This window comes from Cupressus sempervirens, chromosome 4 (assembly GCF_028749045.1).
Source record: "Cupressus sempervirens isolate cs-2001-9-10 chromosome 4, ASM2874904v1, whole genome shotgun sequence".
Lineage (NCBI taxonomy): Eukaryota > Viridiplantae > Streptophyta > Pinopsida > Cupressales > Cupressaceae > Cupressus > Cupressus sempervirens.
In genome coordinates this window covers 757455799-757479610 of record NC_143121.1, presented here as the reverse complement: position 1 = coordinate 757479610, position 23812 = coordinate 757455799, and positions in this window count along the sequence as shown.

Sequence of the window (23812 nt, the reverse complement as noted above, 5' to 3'; positions counted from 1 at the left end):
ATACCCCAAACTCTATACACCTTGAAAAAACCTGCCTTAAATGATCAAAATGATCTCCTACATTCTTTGAATACACTGTGATATCATCAAGGTAAACTAATACAAACTTTTCAATCATGCTTTTGAAGGCCATCTCCATTGCCTTCTAAAATGTAGCACCTACATTGGTTAGCCCAAATGGCATCTTACAATAAGCATAGGTACCTCACTTGGTGGTAAATGCAGTCTTGTTCCTATCAGACTCTTTGACTAGTACTTGATTGTAGCAAGAAAATCCATCAAGAAATGAAAACCTCTTTGAACCACTGACTTTGGACAAAATCTACTCCATGGAAGGGAGAGGATGGTGATCTTCAAGGGAAGCTTGGTTAAGGTCCCTAAAGTCCACACACAGTCTAATTTCTCCATTCTTCTTCCTAATAGGGACAAGGTTTGCTACCCATGATGAGTGCTTGATGGGGAAAATTATATTGGCCTCAATCAATTTGGATAGCTCTTTTCTCATTAAGGGCTCAATCTTGGGATTCACTGGCCTCTATTTTTGTCTTATTGGTTTAACATTATCAATTAAATCTATGGTATGCTAAAACAACCTTGGGTCAAAACCCTTTAAATCATCATATGTCCAGGCAAATATATAATTAAATTCTTGACATAGATGAATAAAAATTTTCTACTCAGTCTCAGAACATAGCTTCCCCATGTTTAAGGATTTTCCATCAGCAATCATGACTGGAGTGTGATCATCCTCGTTAGTAGCTAAGTTCATGACTCTACCTCTTGCTTGGTCATTAGGATTAAAAAAACTCTCTAAGGTGATGAGACCCTTAGGCAATTTGTTGGAACTTAGGTTAATGATTTGATCACTATACTGATCTTGCAATCTTGACTGGTTTTTGCATGAAAATTTTGCTTCATTCTGTAAGAAGTTTACAATTTGTTCATTAGATTCAAACACTTGCCAATGGATTTTGTTGTTAGGGATGGTAGGCCTTACTACCATCCTGATTTGTTGCTTCTTCTCCTCCTCAAAATTCCTTGGCACATCATGAGATGCACCTATTGTTGCAAGTCTGTTAGCATGTCTATTTTCTTTTCTAGGGATGCTTTGAATATTAAATGCATTGAAACCTTCAAGAAAATCCCATAACCCATGTTTATAAGACTCGAGCAAGCCATTCTTGGTGGTATTCTAATTTCTCACTTGATTAACCACCAACTCACTATCTCTATATACCCTTAAGGCTTGGATTCCTCTTTTCTGAGCAAGTAGGAGACCCTGAATCAAAGATTCATACTTGGCCACATTATTAGTGCAACTGAATTGGAACCTAAAGGAGAAGTAGTATCTCACTTGTGTAGGAGAAATCAACATCACGCCACCCCCTGATCCATTCTTATTTCTTGAGCCATCAAAGTACATACTCCATACCCCACTTATATCTTCTTTAGTCTCCATAAGATTGGGAACTAGAGCATCTTTCTCCAATATACAATATGTACTGAGGCCTATTTCAAGGGTTTCTAACATAGGATCAAATTGATATGCATTAGCCCATTCATCTAAGAGAAAATTAGGTATCTCCACTAGGGAAGTAGTAGGCTCATTGACTATGTCATTCTCATCCACTTCTAGGATAGTGTAATTCATGTTGATGAGATTAGGGTTGTAGGGTTCAGTATGATGGAGGGCTAGAGGCTCTACTATGATTGAATCTTTGGCCCCATATCTTGTCCTAAAAAAAATATATGACCAATCAGAAGATATGTAACCACCTATTTGGGCAATGAAATCTCTTGACAGACAGATGGCAAAATGTGGCTTAACTTTAGCAATGGGTATATCTTGAGTTATAGTACAACCAGGGCATGCATGTAGGGCCATTTCCATGTTCCTAAGGATCCCTATAGTCTTGAAAATACTACCATCCAAGTGTAATAAATCCCTGACAATGGGTTCATATTTCATTCCCAAAGCATCAGCAACACACCTAGGCATTACTGAACTACTAGCCCCTGAATCAATCATGCAATCGTGAACTAGTCTATCCCTTATAATTAAAGAAACATAAAATGGAGGGGGTCTAATATTTTTACCTATCTCTTCCTCCCTTGATGGTTGTGCTAGTCTTGTGGCACTTTCCATGCTAGGTGGCTGATCCTTTGGTTCAATACTTTCCAATTCTTGTTGCAACAACCTCCTTTGCATGGGTATAGTAGCAACAACATCCCACATAGAAATATTTACATTTGTCTTCTTCATTTGTTCTACCACACTGAATGGCATAGTAGGTGCTTTGGTAGAAACCTTGGGAGCTACATTTGTAGGAGGTTGAGGTGGAACAACCTGAGGATCACTTACATTCTTTTTGCCATCATTTCACCTTTTCTATTGAGGGGTATTTGACTGATCATTTACTGCTTGCTCATGGGGTATTGCATTTGAAGTCAAGGCTTGATTGGGAAGAGGAGGGGTAGCACCTTTAATAGCTCTTCTTTTTCTCCTAGTATTGTGAGCAATGGAATCTTGGTTTGCATTACAATGTTCCTCCATTTGATCATTCATAAATGAGCAATCACCTTGTCCCTGCATATATGGAGCCTCTTTAAATTGGTTCTCCTTGTATGATTGTCCTATTGCAGGCTCTTGGATGGTCAAAGAAAAATAAGATTTAGCCTTCTGACACATGCAATGAGCATAGGAGTAGTTACAAGAAGGACAAAAATCCTGATCCTTGGCCATGTTGTTTTGAGGGACTATGACCCTACTTTGGCTCACATTTGAGGTTAAAGCATGGCTATTTTGCCTATTTTGATGAAAAGAATTGTTCCCATAATTATGGTTTGGAGGCCTACCGCTATTTAGAGTTTGATGCTACAATTGATGAGCCTTGCTACCTTGAGCTTGCTATCTCTCTAAAGTCACCACCTTATTGCTCATTTTCTACATCACAGAGAAACTATCTTCCAATTTCTTCTCTTGGCCTTGCAATCTTTTATCTATGTTCAACATCATAGATTGCATCATCTCCTTGATTTCATCTATTCCATTTGAAGATGTGGAAGCTTGAGGGACTAGAGCAAGGGATTGTGATGTGGGAGTTGTGGGAAGAGGAGCCATTGCCGGTTGGTGGTTTGGAACATCAAGAAAGAAAGGCATGGGAGGCCTTGGAGCTAGCTTGCCTCCTTGTATTAGGATGTTTTCTGACTTTATTGCTATGTCATAAGCATTAGGCAAGGTATCTCCTCCCATAGTTTGGATTGTAGTGGCAATGTCATTGTTAAAAGCTCCAAGGTAATGCAAGAAGGCATTACCAGGGGTAGGTTTTACTAAAGCAGGTATTCTATCCCATCTCTTTTGAAATCTATAGTTGAAATCAGTCATACATTCATGGGGGGCTCTTTTTATAGTAGTCAACTACTCTAAAAGTGACAAATGGTCACTTTTTTCCTCAAAGTGTTTACATAATCTTGCTCCTAATCCATCCCAATCTGTTATAGAACCATGAGCCAAACCTCTATACCATTGTAGTGCTTTTCCTTTCAAGGATGAGGCTAGGAGCCTAATTGCAACATCATCCTCTGTAATACCATGGATATTGCAGATGTTTGCAACTTCTTGAATGTGTTCTGAGGGAGAGATAGAAGTTTCACCAGTAAAATAGGTATACTTTTGAGTGCAACTATTGGTATGTCATGTCTTTGTTCAAATAAAAGAGGACTTCCACCATTAAAGGTGGCAAAAGTATGGGCTCTAGGCTGTGCCATATAGACTAGTGATCTATTGCTATGTGCTAATGACAATCTAGGCTAAGATCCAATAGTAGGAGGAGTAGAGATAGATCTTGCAGGGGTATTTGTTACTATTGCACTCCTAACTAGTGATAAAGATACTCTAGTCTTCCTTCTTCTGGGATTTGAAAATGAAAGTTCTTGGTACTGAAATTTACCTCTAGAAGATGCCCTTGTTTCAGCTTTGGGCATGAATTACTACAACTTTGGTCTGGAACCAGATGTATTTGAAGCTTAGATTTGTTGAGTACTTGAAGAATGGACCTCTTGAAGGCTTGAACACCGAAGCCAATACTGTTTCTTCAGTATTAATCTTGAAATCTTCTTTTTGACACCAGTAGACTTGAAATTTTCTATTTTTTTTTTGTTCCACCAGGCATGCCAAAAACTATTGTCACAGAGGTTTGCACCCTTGTCCAAATTTTTTACCTAAGGACAACCTTGTGAAACATGGAAACAACCTCCAAGCTGTGGGACTTGAACTGTGAGGTTGAGTCTCTAAAGAAGGCTGACTTCCTTTTCTATCAAGGTGCACCTAACTAATCTTGGAGAGGAAAAGGGAGGAGGAATGCATGAAAATAAAATCTACCTATTCTAACCTAAGGGGGTGATGCACCAAAATAGAGTGTTTAACCAAGCCCTGCCCATATATGCACTATTGAACCATCATGACACCAAAGGATATACACATTCAGACTTGTTTGAACCTAGCAACCACATGCAGATCAAAAAACTCAAATGAATGACACAAGAAGAGAAGATTCACTTATATATCATTCACAGGCCAAAAGAGATATAGTCATGCAGGTTAGAGATCTCTACAAAACACCAATGAGAGGCAAATAGTTCTTGCACTTTCACATTAATGGGTGAAGGAGATAAGGCATAATGTCATACAGTTAAGAGGCAAAGGGAATTTACACATGAAATTGTAGAGCAATATCAGAGAAGTCAGAGAAGAGTTGACCAGAACAAAATCTATAAAAAATGCCTTTATAGTTCAAGCATAACTGAGATGTCCTATAACTGAAATTATTCTACAACCACTGCCATTAAGTCCTACTGAGAATAATCATGGAGATCTAAAGAAAATTTGATCTGAGCATAGATCCAGATGCAATGATATCTGATCTTTGTTGAAACAGGGCCCTGAGAAGATAGAAACAACACCATTAAATAGTTCTAACTAGGTAGATGGATCAAGTTAGAGATGGTGGAGTATTTTATTGCATTCACTGAGTTCAACATTCATACAAGAGTGGTTGGCATTGATTAGAAGGATTAGATTGTGTAGCAAACCTTGATATCCCCTATTTCTAACTCATGAATCAGTATGATTAACAGTTCAACCAAACCCTGGCACTAGGATGAACCACGTGGCCCAACGATCTTCTTTTTTTTTTCCACCCTGCAAAGTCTTCATGGTTGACCAACACCTTCTTTACTAACTGTGCCACCTTCTCAAATCCTAACCGTGATACCAACTTCTAGCCTTAACCATGCTACCTAGTCACAATGCATCTCCTTGGGCCTGCAAAGACATGTGTCCCTCTTGCACTTTCTTGCAATGTTTAATCTCTACACACTTCCATATTATGGGCAAGCACTAATTGTCAATCTACAGAAGATCAATGATCGAGAAAGATTCTTCATATATTGCGCTTGCTCTTCAAAATTTTGGGCCCACATATACTACGCACAACCTAGCACCACCCTATAGCTTCATAACAACCTAACCCCACAAGGACATGCATCACTAGGGTGCTTCCCCACACTGTTTAAAATCTTTGCATCTGCATCTTGTAGGGAAGCACCAATTGTCGATCTCTATGAGATCAATGGTCAGGGAAGGTCCTCATTATTCTATGCACGTCCATGAATACTTGGGCCCACGAAAACATGTGGCATTTAACCTAGTCTGACTCGGCATTACCCTAGCATATAACTGGCGTCTCCTGGAACAAAACTGACCCCATAAGGACACGTGGCAGCAAGGTGCATGCCCGCATTCCTTAACATCCGTGCATCTTTATATTATGGGCATGTGCCAACCACTGATCAGATTGCATCGAATAGTGGAAGGTGGAACTAGGAACATGAGAGGTTGTGGGACAGGTGTCACCAGGGTGCATGCCTGCAATGTTTAAAATCCTTGCATCTCCATAATGTGGGCATGCACCAATCATTGATCTCAAAAAATTTGATGGTTCTCAAAGCTTTGCAGAACTGCATATCTGGTCAGCTGGATGGGCCAATTAAATGCCCTCATCGTACTCTGACTCACATGACAATTGCCACTGAGGAAAAGCTATCAATACCTCCTAGAGAAGGGTGGTCCCATGATGTCACACCAACCACATGTCATAAAGGGGCATCCCCACAATATTTAATTTCCTCATGACTTCATCTTGCAAGCATGCACCAGCCGCTGATACTTGAAGATCCGATGGTAATCGTAATATGCACTTTCTAAACCTACATAAATACCCTTTGTGATGTCACATGGATACGTGTTGCCAGGGTGCTTGCTTGCATTGTCAGAAAGTTTGACGAAGCTCAGAATGCAGGAAAGCGGGCACCAATAGAATCGCCAACTCACCAGCCACCTTATCCACCCTATGGCCCACAAGAGAACATGGACCCACTTGCCATGCATCGCTAAGGGGCTTCCCTGCAATGTTTAAAGATTGCTTGCTTTGATAATGTAGGAAAGTGCCCACCATAGATCACCAAAGATTTGATGGCACAGAAAGTTGTAGGCTGATTGAAATAAATTTAGGGAAGAAAAGAAAATGCCATAAGGTTTTAAATATTTAATTTTTTTTGTATTTCAGGGCACTTTAATTAATATTAAAATTAGAAGGTGATCGTTGGGTGGGGGGTTGCATTCAAAGTTCAAATTTTGGCAGGGAAGGAAAAATGGATAGCAGTAGCCCTAGCATTATTAAGCTCAAAAGGCATCCTGACATACACATAGGTACCCCATGGAGTAGTGAAAGTGGTTTTAAAATGTTCTAATTCTTTAACAACCACTTGATTATAGCCTTGAAATCCATCCATCATGGACATAAGTTTAGAGCTAGTAACCTTTTGTAACATAGCTTCCATATTTGGTAAACTACAATTATCCTTCAATGAAGATATATTAAGATTCTTGAAATCAACACACAACCTTATGTCTCCATTTTCTTTCCTAAGAGGGACTAGATTGGACACCCAAGAGGAATGTCTAATAGGCTTTATGATCCCTACATCTCTTAACTTGATTAATTCCTCTTGCATTTTGGGAGCTAGAGTTGGATTTATTGGCCTTTGTTTCTGCCTAAAAGGTTTAGCATCTAGTTTCAAAGGGATTTTATGCTGAAAAAGATCTTCTCTATAAGCTTTTAGGTCATCATATGACCATGCAAACACATGTCTATATTTTCTTAACAAATCTATCAAGTCTTGCCTAATTTTAGGAGGCAATTTCTTACCAATATATACCTTCTTAGGTGTTTTGTCAGTTCCAAAATTTACCTCCTCCAGATCTTTGGCATCATATTTACTAGCATCTATTTGAAATCTGTCTTGGTTGTCAAAAATAGTTTCTAAAACAACTAAACCCCTTGGAATTTTTTTTGTTTTGAATTGCACAACTTCTTGTCCAAGAACAATATCTTTCCCATTTATATTCTCTATATAGGCTATATAATCAATTTCTTGTCTTGGCAACATATTCTCACAATTCAAGAATCTCAGAATGTCCTGATCATCTTCAAATACTTGTCAATTCTGGACATTATCAGGAATAAAGGACCTAGTTTGAGTCTCAATTTTAGATATACTAGAAAATGTAATGTCATCAAGTTTTATTGCTATATTTGCTAGCAAATCTGCCATCTTGTTGTTAGTCCTATCTTTCCAAACTATCCCAAATGCATCAAAATATTCAATCATGTCCCATACAACATTCATGTATTGTTTTAATCTCTTATTTTTTGACACATAAACATTTCTTACTTGGGATACAACCAACTCAAAATCTCCTATAACATTAATTTTGTTTATCCCATGCCTGTGAGCTAATCTAAGTCCTAATAACAAAGCTTCATATTCTACTATGTTGTTAGTACAAGGGAAATTCAATGTAAAAGAAAATTTGTATGTTACCCCAGTAGGAGATATTAGTAGAATACCTTCACTTGACCTATCCTTGTAGCAAACACCATCAAAGAACATAGCCCATAGATCACCTTTATCTATCTTTGTGTCAACTTTTATTTCCTTTTGAGATTTATGCTCGCCTTTCTTCAAAGTCAGAACCTTCTCTCAGAAAGCATTGACATCTGTATCAACAAAGTTTGTCATATCATCCTCTATCTCTTCCTCTATCATATATATACTTTTAGGCTCTCTATTTATTTTTACCAAGTTCCCCTCAATGTTGAAATTAGCAAATGATAAATCACATTTTAGACTCCCTCCCATGGTGGCACTCCATTTTCTAGACAACAAAATGGCATACTAAGGTGGAATGTCAACAACTAATACACTCATAGTAAGCTCTTTGTCACGATAAGATATCAATTTATATGGTAAAGCATTAATGGTGCCTATGACTGTCACTTCTCTTTTATCCATAGCACGGCATCTTCCCTGAGTAGTATCAACCTTCAAGCCTAATTCCTTCATTATTTCAAAAGTCATCACAGTATTGGAAGCACCATAATCAATCATGCAATTTTTCAATGTTTTACCATTTACTAAAATACTCAAGAAAAATGACTCACCATTTCCCAAACATTGATTTATAGAGCTATCCAAAAATATTTGAGGAATTTGAGACACAACTACTTCAACTTCTTTTTCTTTCACCTTTTCTTTATTGCTTTCTTTGGGATTATGATTTTCATTGCAATCATGTTTTACCTTTGTATTAGTATCTTTCAACCATGCTATAGCTTTATTTTGGTGTTCAGGGTTTCTTAATAATTTAGACAATGGGACCTTGATAATAATTTGTGATAACCTAGTAGTCATATCTATAGAAGAATCAGATGGGCTATCAATAACCACACTTCTTTTCTCATAATATTTATCCAAAATGTTCATAGCATCTTGAGGATTATTGTCATTTTTAGTGATCATTTTTGGTACCTTCTCATCTAACTTCTTGGGAACATTATTTGGAAGCTCAAGACCCTTGGGACTATCTACCTTCTTTGGTCCCCATTTTTGACTGGTAATCTTAACCTTATCAGTAGGGATTTCTTTAAGCTTCACAACTTCTCCTTTTTTAATATTTACTCCTTCTATAAAAATACCGACCACCTTATCATTACCCTCTTTCTGAGCCATGTTTCTAGTGTGTACTTAAGCTATCATGTTGGGAGTAATTTGATCAATCTCTTCCCTAGAAGGCTTCCTTAATGTTACTCTTCTTTGACATTTACCATATTACACACATTATCTTCAATATCACTATCATTAAAAAATACTTGCTACTGCATTTCATTCTGAAATTGCCTTTGATCATTCACATCTCTATCATAATCTTCATAATTAGAATACTCATAATGTGACTCAAACATATTACATTCTACATCATCATTGTTTTCTTCATGTTGTTGATGTTCTTCTACTATAGTCTAATTTCTAGGGAAGGATAAGGCTATTGCACAAGATTCAGGGGCATGGGGTAATTGACACACAAAACACCATGTAGGTTCAATAGTGAATTCAGGATCATCCACCAAATTTATAGAATTCTTTGATAAGGGATCAGGGGTCACCTTGTTGTTGGTGTTGTTGGGGGGAGGGACACTAGGCTGGTCATCCTTCCAAGTAGTGTTATAGGGGAAATTTTGCAACCTATTATGTCTATTGAAATTTGATTGATAAGAGACCCTATTTTTAGTGGGGTTCCTATCATTCTTTACTTGAGGAAGATTTATACTCTTTATAGCATTTAGAGCTTGACTTATCTCACTAGGCTCTTTCTTTTTTCCACCTACACTTTTGTGATCTTCTTTTTTGTTTCTCTTACTCCCAAACAACCTAGGATCATCTTTTTTCTCTCTAATCTCCTTGAAATTCTCAAATTATTCTCTACATTTATAGCAATTCTAAAAGCATTTCTTAAAGTCCTAGGTTCTTTATCCCTAAGTTGGTATGCCATTTGACCATCAAAAGCATTCAAATAAGTAATCATACATACCTTGTCATCAACTCGCATGGCCTGCATTAGCTTGTACATCCTTTTCTAAAATCTAGTGTTAAATTTAGTGACAAACTCATTAGGTAGCCTTTTAATGTTATTGAATTCACTCAAAATATAAGTCTGATTTTGCTTGTCACCATATTGTTCTTTGAAACAATACTCAATATCTTTCCAATCAACAATAGATAATTTAGGAAGTCTCTTGAACCATTCTCTAGAGTCTTTAGTTAATGACTGAACAAACAACTTCATAATAAAATCTTCAGCTTCAACCTCATAATCACTCATCATATCAAGAAAACTCCTTAAATGGTCCTCACAAGAGATAACATTGTTCCTAGCAAATTTAGGCAATATTTTCCTTATTTCTTGTGGAATAGGATTAGGGAAACTAGGTATTCCATCAAAACATATTTTCCTATAACCTTCTAACTAAACAAGTCTCCTTTATAAATCAATCGTGGGGTGATTAGCAATGTCTTTCTTAGTATTATTCATAGTATTACTAGTGCTAGCATCACCAACAGATTTCTTAAGATCTACTTTTTGTGAAGATGAAGATAAGAAAGAAACATGTACCTTAGTAGTATTTTGATTAGCATCATTAGATCCACCATCATGTTTAGGCATAAATGTAGACTGCCTCTTGGCATTTTCCAAGAATTTAATCTTGTTGTTTATCTCAGCTATAGCTGCTTCATTTTCTACAATTTCCAATCTCTTCACCAAAGCATCTTTTTCTTTCCTTTTCTTTTCCAACTCAATATCAAAAGGTGACATGGAATTGTGGATTTGAACAATCTTTGCTAGTTCCTTAATCTTAACACCAATTTCCTTCTTTTTTTTGTTATCCTTAACATCAACAACACACTCTATATTTTTTGCCTTATTGTTGTCAACTTCTAGAGCACTATAGTTCTTAATCTATTGTATTATAGGTCCTTCTAGATTCATATTCTAAGTTTCCAACAAATTTTGCTCTTGTATCTTAAGCTGTTCAACTTGACCTATAATTTTTGGTTGTCAAGCATTGGTTGCTATTTCATTTTTCTTCTTTATGGCAGTGATTCGCCTAAGCAATGTATCCTTTTCTTCAAACTCTTTCATAATCCTTTCTTCCCTCTCCTTTTGAAATTTCTTATTTATGGCTTCTTGCTCAACAAGCTACATCCTCAGGATCTTAATCACATTAGGATGAAGGATAGTAAACTCAAAACTAGCCATTTTTTCATCATTAAAACTCTCAGGATCTAAGTGTTTTGGTCCTACTTCTTTGAGAATAATCAGACAAGAAAGGGTTTGTGCTTCATTGAAAAAGGTTATTTCTATTTCTTTTTTCTAAATTGGGTGTATTGTGCGACCCTACAGTTTCTTGACATATTACTTTGGGTGTGCTAAAAAAGTCATCACTAGATAGTCCGAGATGGGATCTAAAAATTTGGAAAGATGATTCCCTTTCCACAACAGAAAAATGAATATTCTCTCCCCTTATTACTTGTTCTTGGGAGTGGTCTTCTCTATGCATCTGAGGCCTTTTCATAGCCAAATTCTGTCTTCTCCTTGGAGGGAGATCAATTTGTAACTTAATTCCTGGGTTATGTCTCACATTTGCCTGTGTATTCTTCTTATTCTCCATAATTAGAGACAACAAATTTCTAAATACTAATAATGGTTAAAACCTTCTAAGTCCACCCACCCTATTAAAACAGGAATAATTGTTGAATAAATCACAATTACTTCACTAACAATCCAAAAAAAATGAATATAACCCCCATAAAACATAGAAAAATCATGCAAAATGCTTACCTCAGACTCTACTCAAGGGAGACACAGATCTTGAATGATACATTAATTTGTGAAAATACTAAGTGTTCATCCCTAGTAGAGTCACCATTTTTTTGGTGTTTAAAACTACTGAACAACAAAATGCTCAATACGAAAGTGATAATACTCACATAACCTAAGGATTAACCACTTCCTATTAACAATTACATGTGTAGACCACTTGGACCCAACTTCAACAAAACCAAGGATGGTTTTCTACTCTTTAGGCTCTGGAAAACCAAGGTGGGTATACCTAAGGGATGATTCAAATGAAAACTATTGTATGAAAATTATCTTAGTTTCATTCTGATTCTCATCTTCTATCTTCAAACACATACATTGTTTATCCAATTTTTCAATATTTTTAGATTTATATACATTCCTCATAAGCAGATTTTTTCATAATTCTCCTAGGGTCTACAAAAATCTTTGGAAATAGCAGCTACCTAAGACTCAGAAACTAGATATAAATGAGTGGTGACCAACATTTATAACCATGAACAAAATAGAATGAAAATGATTTTGATTTTATAATTGATTTCATCTATAGTGGTAGAATTTACTCTCTCTCACTTTTGATTTATATGACTAGTGCCTTATCCATTGGGCAAAATATTTACTACTAGTAGGAGATCTAGTTCAAATAACTTGTAAATGGATCTATCAATTGTAATCACCCATTTCCATTCTTATGAAGTATCCCTCTTATAAACTCATGAAGCATTTCTATAACTCCTTGAATTAAAAGAAACAATAAAACCAGCATACAATCCATCTAAATTGCATTCAATCAATTAAACCTTATTTAAATGACCTCAAAGTAAAAAACCCCATAAAATGGAGATAGAAATAAGTGACATAGATAATATTGTAAGTATCCCTTTGTACTATCCTTTTACATGACTGATACAATGACTAATAGAAACTCAATTGTAAACCCATAATATCTTACTAATTCTATCATTTCTATCTACTATTAGAGAATACACAATTGGAAGTAAACTCAAAACAACTACATACAACTGGACCGAGTGCACTCTTTTTTGAACAAAAAAAAAATTATACAACTCTTGGACCTGTCACAATGCCTTGAAAACTCATTTATATAAGCATGAGTTGCAACAAGAAAAGGACAAATGTGACTAACAAGTGTCCTTCAACAACGAGGGAACAACAAACTTTTAAAAATATATTTTTATCCATAAGAGAAAAGAACAACAAAAATAGTTGCATATGATAGCTGGAGCATCAAATCTTCAATTTTGTCTTCTTCAATTGCCCACTATTGCTAAAGCCTTTATTTTTGTGATTGCCTCCCATACTATAACTTCTCTTTTTGTTGGCCACTCACATGCTTTGGTTTTTGTTGACTCACCAATAGATTTTTGCCACCTAGCATCTATAACTGCCTTTCCTTCTATGATGAATTTGTTCATTTAATTTTTAATTTTGAACAGAGTATCAATGAGTTCATTAAAAGAAATCTCATCAATGTCACCTTCAAAAATGGATATCACTTGTGGCAAGTTTGTAATATGGTTAAAAGAACAAGACCATTCATTAAAATCCTTTATTTGGTTATTAGAATTAAAGATTGAAAGGATTAAGGAATAAAAGCCAATTGTCAACACATTCATCTTATTTTGAATAATTGCCAATTTTCTTGTAAAGAATTGTAACAAATCCTTTACTTTGTCCATTCCCTCTTTGACAACATTGACCTTATTAGGAAGGTCTGACTTCTTAGCTAATAGAGGTATTAATGTATCAAAAAATTTCATGTAAGGTCCCCATAGTTGGAAAATGGGGTCAAGCCAACCTACTGCTTCTTTGGACACTTGTTCAACAACTTGTAAGTTAGTGAATGCATTATGTGCATCTTGAGAGATGTGCATGGTTTTTTTTCTCTTATTTCCTTTGGCCACCCATGTAGAAGATGATGGCTACTCTTCCTCATCAATATCAATATCTAATTGGACATTATGCTCAAGAGACTCCTTGTTCATTGTTGCCTCCTCTCTTTTTGGCTCATTTGGCATTTGGGCCATGATATGATCAAAGTTTTCAACCATTTTCCTCAAATTGCTAGGATAAGGGATATTAGTGTAAAAACCCTTGGAATCGAGGTTAGTCCTCTTCAATGCATCCTCCACTTTCGTAATTTTACAATACTTTCCTAGCAACTCATCAGCCTCCCTTGTTGCTACTATATTAGCAATTAAATCTTCTATAGGGATTGGTTGGTTGGGAGGTAGAATGTAACCCCTAATGGCTTTCACCTCATTTTTTATATAATTCTCTAGGTCATACATTCTATAAGGTGAAGTAGCAAATTTATACTGACCTAGATACTCACTTAATTCTTCATAGGCATTCTTCCCAATTATAAAATCTCCCACCTTAAAACTTCTACAGACAAATGTAGGTTTGTGTAGAGAAGGAGGAATCATCTCTTTATTCATCAGTAAAAATTTCCAAAAGAATTCAATAATGGCTAACCTAGGAGGAAGATATTAAGGTAAAATATGAGGTGGTTGTGGGCATGCATAAACTCTCATCAAGGAATACTCTTTGAATAAAAATATATCACCCCAATTATGGTCCAGTTTTACTTTATCATCTAGATAGGAAGGTCTGAGTAATGTTCTCAAAATAGTAGGGGCCCTAAAGAAAGTATGGTCTACCATTCTCATAATCATAGAACTAAACATATTGAAAAATACAATTTCATTTGAATAATGAAAATTCTTATCCCAAATGTGAGTCCATAGTTGCACAAGTAACTCACCAAATTCATCAGAAGTTTGATCAATGAAATCCTGGCTAATATAACCAATGTTCTTATACAGGATTAGGTGCATCAACAATGAGTAATGATGAAATTTGAAGTCCTTCATCTCTCCTTTCTTGGCATTGACAATTTGATGGTGCATGCTATCTATGATGAATCCCACATAATCATATTCTTTGTTGTGAAAAGGGTCTTGTATTTCACATGTTATTAGAAACAATGAGCCATCTACACAATCCTTTGCCCCATCACTTCCCAGAACCTTGTGTAATCCATACACTATATTCTTGAAGTAGTTTTTGAATCTACTCAATGGCAAGTGATCCTCTACTTTCTTTGGAATATGCCCTACCTTTTTTACATTGTAAGGGATGTGGGGTAGCATCACATTGTTCAGATAATAAGTCTTATTCCTCCCAAATTTTCCCTTTAAATCCTTAATGTTTATGGGTACATCCATTTGTCCCTCGAAACCAAAAGTTTCGATGAAAGAAGTCCTATCAAGTGTGCATAAAAAACTCCCATTATGTCTATGAAACATCATCATGACTAGGTTGTACGAGTTTATCAAAGCTTTCAACAAGTCCACATCAACAAATACCTCTGGGAATATCAATTTTTCCTGTTCACGTTCCATGGATTGCATACTAGTATGTTCTTAGTTCTGTTCTAGTAAAAACATAGAAACAGATTAAAACAATCAACCTTAGGGCATTTTGCATCCCTGCACAGGAAGTAAGGCTCTTTGAACACATGGTCATTAGCTAAAATTGCATTGGATGACCCTGGAAGTATCTTTAACCAGTCCTCTACATGCTTATTCAACTTTTGGACCCTTGATTTCTTTTCTATTTTTATAACACCCTTCTTCTTCTTCCCTTCTAGTGTGACCTCTACAACATCATCACCTTCATCTTCAACTTCTACTTTGTCAGCAAGAACCTTGTCAACATCCATGTCAGCCATTATTCTCTACAAAATATATCATAAACTTTTGTAATAATGACATAGAAAACCAAAGCTATGGTTGCCCGGAGAATTTTCAGAACCAAAAACACGAGCTCTTCAAAAATGGAAAATACTCTAAACTTTCAATCAATTCTTTATAATTTAATCATGCAATCTACTTTAATGAATTTTGCATGCACGAGCTTTAATGCCACCCTTGTAGGATGTCAGCAAAGAATATCAACCGTGTAGTTTGATCCTGAAGTGCGTTTTATCTTTTTATTTTACTTGGCCACAGTGAATTTGTCCCTTTTTCTTAATTGGCATGACACCCCAACCGATCTCTTTTTTTCAAATTTGGTCTTCTGCTCATACACTAAGTCAAAACCTTTCGATCCTTGTAACTCTCTAGAGATATAACTAACAAACCCTTACATTTGTCTGGTGATGCTTTAGAAAATTTCAAGCATAGAAGCATTAGCCCTTTTTAAGCATGGCCTTGCAATTCATTTTATGCTCCTATGCAGTCTTTTTTTACCATAAGATCTCAAACCCTTTCAATAGATCCTTACATTCTTATGCTCATGTACCACCAGAACCCTTTGAAACCTTCTTTATTTTTTTTTACGCCCATATGGGTTACTTCATTTTTCATAGCATCGGGGCCCTTTTAAAAATTACTCCTAACCATATGCTACAAGCATGTCCCATAGCATCGGGAGACCTTTATAATCTACCTTCTGCTCTTACGTTTCATCCCCTTCATAACAGTGTAAAGCATTCATGTCACTCCTCATTTTACCCTTTATATTCTTACATTGAACCTTGCCTCATATCCATGGAGAAAGGCATGAGGCACCTCTTTGTCTACATGGTATCTTTGAAAGTGTAAGAGCATAAGGAAAATATTTCATTTTCAAAAATCAACGACCTAGATCAGATCTCAGAAAAAATAGAAAAAACATCACCGTTGATTTAAGCACATGCAAAAAGAATAAGTTAAGTTATGCTCCATGCAAGCCAGGCCCATTTGACATATGATACGTGTCACAACTTGATTTGTTCATCTCAAGGCCTAAGTGGCAGCTTAACAGGTCCCACATATCATGTTCTTTCTTATGACATCACTTTACAGTTGTCCGCAAACCAAAATAGTGAAGGCTCGTAGAAGGAATTAAATCTTGCTTTGCTCTTATGAGCTTCCCTTGCACGTAGAACTGTAAAACCCATTTGATCTTTCCTTATGTACCTTTTATGCCATGATGGATCTTTACATTCTTATGCCAAACATTGATTTTTGTAGTAGTATAGAGCTTTGATTTTTGCTTCTCGCTCCTATTCTCTTTGAAATCTGCTTTACGCCCTTACACATATTGACTTACCATCATGAAGCTCCAAATTTTGCCTTCTGCCTATATGCTCACGTAGCACTGAAAAGCACATACTTATAATTTTTGATCACATGACAAGCAAATCTTGTAGCATCACAATGCTTATGATTTCACGTTTATGCTTTTACGCTGGGTCCCACTTCAAAAGAGTGTAAAGCCTTCAAGCTTGGCCTCCTACTCATATGCCAAAATTGTTATTCATACCCCCATAAACCAACAAATAACCATTTTAAAACTTATTACACTCATAAGATCAAAAGGAAAACATATAGCTGAAGGTACCTCAATGAAAATCTTTCGTTCATTCAAGCTAACTAGTCACCATGGAATCGTAAAAAAAAATTTCAAAGTATAAAAACCTTTTATGCACCTTCACTCAAAGATCAATCATATGATCAAAAAACTCTAAGGTGGACTACTCTGCTACTATGAGATACACAATCATATATCCATATACCAAAATACCTTTATGTCTTTATGCCATTTAGTGAAGTGTGACCACGAAAACAAAAGAAAGAGAGCTTAATGCTCCTACGAGAAACCCTAACATTGTAACATTATAAAGGAGTAAAACTTAGGAATTTTGCAAACCCTTTTAAAAAATTGAAGATAAACCTTGGCTTTTTAACATACTTAGGGCATTCTAATGACTATGTTGATGAAAATCCTTGAGAATTATAATAAAATTCAAATAGCATAGAGATTAGGGCATGACTAGGTTAACAAAAAATTTTGAAAAATCATAAAGAAAGAAAACCTAATTTGTAGTATACAAGGATTACATGATTTTTCACACATATTTTTGGAATTTCTCTGCACTATGAAAAATTAGACCATCAGATTCTTTGTTAGATTCCTATTAGAGGTAGGAGTTGACATTTAAACTCTTATCTCTTCTCTAGGCTTAGATCTCTACTCTCATCTTTGCTCAATAGTTAGCGCACCATTCTGCAAATCATTGTTAGTCTCAAAGAAAAAATTAACATTCTATCTAACAATTCCAGAATTATCTTCTTCATCATCTAAATTATAATGTACCATATTTTCCTTAGTTCCAAACTTTTCATCAATCCTTACATTTGTGCTTTCAACAATTGTCTTAGTTCTATAGTTAAAACATTTGTATGCCTTGGTTTTCAATGAATAACCAAGAAGCACACCTTCATCACTTCTTGGATCAAACTTACCAATGTCATCATCTCTCTTAATATAACATTTTCTTCCAAATATTTTAAAATACTTAACTGATGGTGAATGACCAAACTATAGTTCATAAGGTGTCTTTTTCATACCTTATCTAATCTATACTCTGTTTAGAGTGTATACTATTGTATTGACTACTTCTCTCCAAAATGTCCTAGAAACATCATTCTCAAACAATATTGATCTTGCTACTTCTACTACTAACTTATTCCTTCTTTCAACAATCCCATTTTTCTCAGGTGTTCTAGGTGAAGATAGTTGTCTTTTGATTCCATTCTCTTCACAAAATATGTTAAACTCTTTAGAGGTGAATTATCCTCCTCAATCTAATCTCAAACACTTTATCTTAAAACTAGATTCATTCTCAACTCCATTCTTAAATATCTTAGACTTCTTAAAAGCTTTATATTTCTCTTTGAGAAATGCTACCTACATCATTCTAGGGAAATCATATAAAAAAATCGTAAAATACCTTTCACCATAGAATCCTCTTATTCTAGAGGGACCACTCAGATCAATGTGAACAATCTCTAGCTTCTCTATGGCAATGAACTTCTTGCAAGGAAATGATACTTTCTTTTTCTTAGCCAAAATACATTCTTTACACACAACATTAGTAGGCTTTGTAATCTTAGGCAAGTCTCTAACTACAAATGTGCCACTAACCTTCACAATATTGTCAAAGTTTATGTGACAAAATCTTCTATGCCACAACCAATTGTTATCCACTTTAGGTACCAAACATATCATTTTAGTAGGATTCAAATGAAATACATTACCTCTGGATCTAGTGCCAGTTCCAACTAGCTTACCATCTCTGTCTTTGATAATACAAGTCTTCTCAATGAATTGCAACTGATAACCTTTGTCTCCCAACTATCCAACACTCAACAAGTTATGCTTCAATCCATCAACAAAATAAACATCATTAGTGTTAGTTTTACCATCAAGAGTAATGGATTTAATTCTTGTTATATGATAGGCTTCATTGTTACCAACTCTAACAATACCTCCATCATGATTCTTGAACTTAACAAACTTATTCATATCACTAGTCATGTGATGTGAACAACCACTATCAATTATCCAATCGGATTTCTTTTCCACTTGGGAAATTAGAGCTCTTCTCTAATTTCTCTATCAAGATCATCTTCCCTGATAGCCAAAAATCCTAATTCATCATTACTTTCACTTTGACCTTTCTCATCTTCATCTGCATTTGCATACAAATAATTTCTATCTCTATCTCTTCTAGGCTTAAACTTCCCCTTATATTTTTTCTCTCTTTTAGGACATTGAGATGCATAATAACCAAATTCATCACAAGTCCAACATTTACAAATTTTATTACCATCTTTTTCTCTTCTTACAAGAAGGGCTATTCCTTCCTCAATATTCTTGTCTACATTAGATCTTCTGCTACCAAAAAAATCTCCACATGTGCTTGTACTCCTTGTCAGATTATGTCGAATGTTTAGGGCACTGAAAGTTGTTTCGACTCTTACTAGATCTCTAGACTATCTTAGATTTACTTCTATAGATTCTAATCTTCCAAGCAATGTTTCCTTTCTGAAATCCTTAGCGCAAGGTATTACTAGTTGAATCATTTGAGCTACTTATCTAAATGGCGGTTTCAAACTTTTCAAGATCTTCTATATTACTTCATCTTCTTCCTTGGTTCCACCATGAGACCAAATTCTTGCAACAATTGATAATATTCTACCAATATAACTTGTTACAGATTCATCTTCAATCATTTTAGCATCTTGAAATGCACATATCCTATTCTGTAATCTCATTCTCTTTGCATGTTTATCACCTTCAAAAGTATATTCTAATGCTTTCCAAATTCATAAGATGTTTCAAGTGACTTTACCTGATTGTATTCATTCTTTGGAAGAGTTGTTAGTAGAGCTTCTCTTGCTCTCACATTACACATGAATAGATCTCTTTCATCTTCACTGCATCCCTCTAGCCTTTCTTCTTCCACGATTATCTTCTTACTCTTTGTCAAGATCCAATATCTTGAACCCATGCACAATAGATGAGTCTTCATCTTCTCCTTCCAACTATCATAGTTGGCCCCATCAAATATAGGAATATCCTTTCTGAAAAGATTTTCCATCGATCTCCCAAAGCTATTAAGCTTGTCCTTCATCTTTCTCTATCATGTCAACTAGACCTCTACTCCTTCTGATCTTGTAACCAGATCACAAATCTCACATCGAATAATCCCTTGGATCGCTTACACACATTCCTCAAGCACTCTGCTCCTTTTCGTAATTCGTGCTTCATAGAAAAAAAATGGATATATACAAACAAGGAAAACATCTTTCCTTTATACCATATCTTCATAATAATTCCTTAAGTCAGCCTTGGGGCTTTCCTAATTAATTATGATAAGATAATTAATTAATTACAATTACAATAACACTGTTGGCTCATAGTCTATACAAAACTTCACACATGTGATACTAGGGCTTGCGCACTCGCTGGCATCATAGTTGACTATCCTTTGTCACTGCATGACTATGCATTTTCCTATTGCATATTAGATGTAAGATAGCAAAAAAGCATCAAGAACTTCTTTTCCAATACTATGTCTTTGAACTACTCTCTATAAATTAGGTACAACTTCCATACATCCTTGACTTAGAGTCTGCACACTCAACCATGTCATAAAGACATAGTGTAGAATATGTCCATGACTACACATCACTAGAAAATCAAACCATTGTTTGTACCATTAAGTTCTTTTTCTACTACTCTCAGCTTTACAGAAACCATGATATGTTGACATCAATGACAAACACAGTCATTAATGCAACATGTCAATACTCTTCAATGCTTAGGACACTCCCCAAAGTAGTATCATAAAAATTCATGCTAACAGTGTTTTCATACTCAAAACATACTAAATTCATCATTAGATTAGATAGATCCACTCACCAATTTTGTTTATTCACCAACTTACACTCTTTCTTAAACTGGTCACATAGAGATGCCTAGTTAAGGCTTAATTGTATTCACTCCCAAACTTGATATTTATATCTTAAACCTTTTGGAACATCTTTAATTGTATTATATTCTTTCTTCTCTTGTATGCCTCCAAAATTTGTTAAATTTTGAAATGGAAAAATCTCAAGAGAAGGCCACAATTGTGTTGAAACCCTTGAATGATGAGGGTTTCAAAACATTAATTTAGAAAAATGAATGTTTCTCCTTCCAAACTCAATAAAATTTCCCCAAATAAAGTTTATAGGGTTCCTAGTTCATCTCCCTACACACTCCAATGATTTAAACCTTTACATCAATTAGTATAAATAATGACATACATTTTAATCATGAAATTGTAGAAAATTTTGAGTTATTTATGGCTTGAAAACACCAACATACAACTTCACTAACTATTTCAATCCCAAATACCTTAAACAAACCATAATCAACTTCCTTAACTAAAATTCGAACAAATGTGACTGTTGGGAGAAGTTGGGCAACCAAATTTGAAAAGTTGTTAATGTTGTCAAAATGGTGGCAAGCAACATTTTGACAACTTTTGCATTTCGTGTGCAACTTTTGCATTTTGGGTTTGTATTGCCTATGACATGACCCAAATTGATCCTACATGATAAAAAACACTCCTAAAGTCCAAATTTAGGTTTTTGGCTATCTTACTAACCCATTAACTAGGTTTGACCATGGTGGCTTATCAATGCTTAACATGCCAATGGCCTTATAAATGACACTGCCAATTGGATCCAAAGAACCTTCATGATCATCCTAACCCTACATACACCCTTTTATCATGGCATATTATGACTCTTCAATCTTTTCCACCTATATCCTTGGTTATTCATAGATCATACTATAATAATAGTGCAAAAAAGTCTAGACAAGTTTGTTAGAAAGGTTAATCTTTCCTTGGATATATATTTTAATTGGGATATTCCAAGGGTCCCTACATGTAGTTTGTCCACTTGTACACATGTGGAGGACATGTCATTGTTTGTCCTTTATTCCACATGTAAGGACAACTCTTGTTTATTTCTTTATTTAGTTTATCCTCCTTAAGAGGATTGTGACACTTTGCACACACCTATTATGAATGTGGCATTCATAGAAATGGGAGTTACAAATGCAACTCCTCTCTCATCTCTATATAAGAGATTCTCCTCCTTCTTTCTTCAAAACTACAACAACACTCTTAGCACTTGATGTTATTGTATTGAGCTACTTTTGCTCCAACACTCTCTCTCTCTCTCTTCTCTAGGCATTTTCCTTCATTCATAATACTCACAAGGGGTTTTCTTTTCTTTCCCCTTATAAATCCTTGTCTCCATTGTTGAACCATCTTGGTGTATGCTCTTGGAGTTGCTTATCTTATGGTAACATTGTTTCACACTTAACTTACTTGGATTGTTTCTCGTTCCTTGCTCAACATTATCATTTCTTACATGGTATCAGAGCTTGGTTATCTAATCCTTGTCTCCATTGTTGAAACATCTTGGTGTATGCTCTTGGAGTTTCTTATCTTATGGTAACATTGTTTCACACTTAATTTACTTGGATTGTTTCTCGTTCCTTGCTCAACATTATCATTTCTTACATGGTATCAGAGCTTGGTTATCTAATCCTTGTTTTAAGTTTTGTGGTGAAGGTTGCCATTCATTGGAGCACACCTTATTTGGAGACGTTATTGAGAGAAGAAGTTTGTGTTGTGATTTTAGCTCTTTTTAACTAATCTTGTACATTAATACCTTATTTGAAAACCAAGTTAAATTAAGCCCCTATAAGTGATTTTTATGCATGTGTACCCAACTATCACCTTGAGACCTATGTAGTGTTTTATGTTTCTAACACCTTTCATTCAGTATATAAATGTGTCCCATAATGATAAACTTCCATTTGGAGTAATTTCGTAAAGTTTCATTTTGAGCATTGCTTAAATCTACATTTTTGTTTGTGTCAAAGAATGAAAAGAAGCCTAGTTTGCAATTGAATATCTTGCACTTGATTAAGTTTTGTGACTCACCACTTTGAGATTGTTTAGTATGCATATCAAAGGACCTATGTTTCATATTTAAAGTTGTTTTGATATATTTTGAGAAGGTTTTGAATCCTTGAAAGTTGGTTGCTTATTGTTGTCATGCTAATGCATATTGTTAAGAATTCTGGGAAGCCCTGTTTGACCAGTTATAACTTTGACCCAGTTGACCAAAATAAAAAAATTCCTTTTGCATTTCTTTCTAGGGATCAAAGACATGGTATGTTCCATATTTGAGACTATGAAGAATCCATTTGACTAGTTTTCAAACACAATTTCAAATACAATTTATGAAGTTTTACAGGCATCAAAAGGTGCAGATTGGTCGGTAGCCCTATTTGGGATGTCATAACTCTAAATTTGTGATAGATGACACTAAATTTATTGTACCAATGTGTCCTAATATAAAAATACTTTAAGTGTGCCAATTTTTAAGTCTTGAAGAATTTGTTTGCACACTTTCTCGGGTCCATTCTGTTTGCAAAAAATAGTGTTCTATTAGTATTCCTAGTTTTGCAAATCCAAGTACCCAACTTTGCATGTTGCCCAAATTTTCCTATCTATTCTTCATCAATCCAAATCAAAGATTTATACTTTCCACATGATAGTAAACTAAT